This window comes from Pinus tabuliformis, chromosome Q, assembly GCF_031772625.1.
Source record: "Pinus tabuliformis cultivar Carrire ecotype Pingquan chromosome Q, CPIR1, whole genome shotgun sequence".
Lineage (NCBI taxonomy): Eukaryota > Viridiplantae > Streptophyta > Pinopsida > Pinales > Pinaceae > Pinus > Pinus tabuliformis.
In genome coordinates, this window is record NC_142296.1 from 1,134,311,379 (window position 1) to 1,134,315,071 (window position 3,693).

Consider the following 3,693-nt stretch of genomic DNA (forward strand, 5'->3'; position numbering starts at 1 on the left):
GATTGCAACCCAATGACTTACATTCTGTTGTGTCAGTTGCTTGGGGGCAAATATTCAAAATGGATAGCTATTTTGCAAGAGTTTGATCTGGAATTCGTAAAATCCAAATCAAAGAAATCTTTGGTTTTTGCGGAGTTACTACGCGACTTCCCATTGTCGTCCAACGATTCAACGTCCAAAGCATCAATCGTGGATGAATCTTTGCTTCTAATATCATCAAGTGATCCGTGGTATGGAGATATAATCATCTATCTCCAAACCCAGACATATAGGCCAAATACCTCTCACTCAAAACAATGACATACTCGATACCAAGCAAAAGACTACATGATCGTCGGTGATACGCTTTACCGTCGTGGTATCGATATAGTTCTGCAAAGGTGCCTCACCCATGAGGAGGTCGAAAAAGTCCTGAATGATTGTGTGTGGGGGGGGCATCAATCTGGTTACGCTATGGCACAAAAGATTTTACGAGCAGGTTACTTTTGGCCAACAATGTTCAAAGATTGCATAACCGCAGTCAGAAGTTGCCATGCTTGTCAAATCTTCGACCACAAAACCAGAATACCACCCACACCTCTACATCCAGTAGTTGTTGTTGGGCCATTCGCCAAATGGGGCATAGATTTCATGACATGTAACCCCACCTCGGCCGGGGGGCATGGGTATATCATAGTCGCAGTTGACTATTTTACGAAATGGGCCAAGGCGATGCCTACATTAAACAACAATGGTGAAACAACTGCTCTTTTCTTTTTCAATCATGTAGTCTCCAGATTCGGTGTTCCACAAGCTATAGTCACAGATCATGGATCGAATTTCCGTAATCACATGATGGTTTAATTGGTTGCCAAATTAGGATTGTCCCACGACAGCTCTACTCCGTATCATCCGCAAGCTAATCGGCAAGTTGAGGCAATCAACGAAGTCCTGAAGCACATGCTGCAAAGGATGATTGGAGTCCATAAACGGAGTTGGCACCTAATCCTGTACTCGGCCTTGTGGGCATACTAGACATCGGTAAGAAATGCAACCAGATTTACACCCTTTCAGTTGGTGTATGGCCTGGAAGCGGTCTTACCAGTTCAGTGCGAAATTTCATCTCTTAAGCTTGCAATCGACCTTCTCCTCGGAACTTCAGAGGAAGAGGCTCGTTTCATGGAATTAATCCAACTGGATGAAACCCGTTGTGACGCCACCTTAGCTAATGTAGCGCATAAGAAATGAGTCAAGGCGCAATTTGACAAGAATGTCAAACCCCGTGTCTTATTAGAAGGTGACCTAGTCTTACTTTACGATCAGGAATCCGATAAATTGGGAGCATGTAAGTTCCAGTCTTTGTGGATGGGTCCCTATATTGTTAAGCATGTATTAGCAAAAGGAGCCTACGAGCTAGTAGATTACGATGGGATTCCATTGTCATAACCCTGAAACGGGTTATACCTTAAGCATTACTGTGCTTGACTAAGCGTAGTAATCTCTTCATATGCTTTTGTTACATTTTTGTTTTCGTTAAGAGTGATCGTTTTGGTTAGGTAATCCACTTTTGAATTTGTTGCAGATGTCGAATGTTGGGTCCCTATAATACTAGTGATTACCCCATTACTATTGTAGTTATACCCCTTATTTATATTGTTGTGCCCCTATTACCCCCATATTGTTATTTCTGTGCCCCATAGAATCCCTATATTGTTATTTTTGTGGCTTTATATTATTATTGTCAGGTCGGCTGGATTATATTGTGACTCCCTAGACTCATATATATAGAAAGGAGGTTTTGTCATTTGTATCATCCAAGAATTGTTCATTTATGTAATGTAAAGGAGGTTGCCCCCTCGAAGAGGCTGAATTCTAAGGCGTTGATCTATCTTTTCTATCTTTTCTTGAGCTGGTTTCATAACATTTGGTATCAGAGCCTTGGATTCTAGGGTTTCGCTGCTCCAAACAGGTCATTGTGGAATTTTCGCTATAACTTTTTTGCTGTAACGTTTCAGAAGTAAAAAAAAAACCCATTTGAGAAGAAATCGCGATGAACCTTGGTTCCAAATTTCTGATCTTTTCGCGCGATATTTGCAGAGATATGATCTGAGGAAGTTGGTCTTTTTGCAGACTCCTGAATTACATTCAAAACAGGTGACCTGGGGAAAATTGTCATAACTTTCTCTCTGGGGATCAGATTGAAATTTCGTAAGAAGGTACAAAAAGAGGACGGACTGTAGTTTCTTGTGTGTGTGTTTTAGATTCAAAGGTTGAAACAATGACTCGTGGCATGTCGTACAAGTTCGCTCTACTGAACCAATATAAAAACAGGTCACTGTGAGAGATTTCACATAACTCTTCCTTGGAGAATCCAATTTGGCTCAGACTTGTGGAATTGGAAAGAGGACGTAGAAGGCTACTACAGGTAGCAATTTCAGAATTGGATGATCCGAAATTACAGAGATACATCAGATTCAATATCAGGCTTCTATAAAGTAAAAAAAGGTGTGTAGTTTTTTTTTAAATTTTTGTGTAAGCTTGGTTTAACGGAATTCAAAGGGTATAGTAAATCATTATTATCGGTAACTGAGGCCCCGAGAAAAGAAAATGCAAACACCTAGTAAGGAACCTGAAAGCTCTAGCATGACCCATGAAGAAGAGGAAGAAATGCTACATGATATATCAAAATTACAAGAACAAGTGCAACAAATGTCACGCTCACAAAAGCTAACAGAAGCTAAGATAAGTGACGTGGAATCTAAGATAAATGGCGTGGAATCTAAGATAATGGGCATGGAAGCTAAGATGGATGATTCGAAGACAGATTTGAAGAGAGACATGGCAGATTTGAAGATAGATATGAAGACAGACATGGAAGAATTGAAGAAGTTGCTACAAGAGTGGTGAAAAGGTAGTAAAGGAAACTCATGATGAGAAAGAAAGAAATGTTAATCATGATTCCATAGACGCTAATGTTGGATCAAAGAATCACCATATTCCAAAAATCGATATGAGGAAGTTTGATGGCAAGGATCCCGCCACATGGATATTACAGATGGAGCAATTCTTCGATCTCAATAATGTGCAAAACGCACAAAAGGTACGTATGGCAACTGTATATTTGGAACCAAATCAATTTGTATGGTATCAATGGCTTTGCTCTCGTAAACAATTTATCACTTGGGCAATTTTTACGGAAGAATTGATAGCACATTATGAAGATACAAAAAGCAACACTTTTTTTAGCCAATTGATAAGTCTCAAACAAAAGGGTTCAATAATGGAGCACATTGAGGAGTTCCAAAAATTGAACATAAGGGTAAAAGATATTCTAGAGGAGCATAGGATTGATGTGTTCATAGGGTCTTTAAAGGATAATATCCAACATGATGTTCGCCTTTGGGAACCTGATTCATTAGAGAAGGCATTCAGGTTAGCAAGAAAAATGGAAAGCAAAATTATGGCAACCAGGAAGCATACCACTCACAACTATAAAGACGAAAGTGTTGTTGCCCATAGTCTTCCACAACCTATAAGGTTGACACCACAACAATTGGAAGAAAAAAGAGCAAAAGGGCTTTGTTACAGTTGTGATAGCAAATACACTAAAGGTCATAAGTGTGCTGAGAAGAAATTATTCTACATAGATTGTGAAGAGGAAGAAGAAAAGGAGCAAGAAAGGTCAAAAGAAGAAGATATACTTCAGGAACAAAG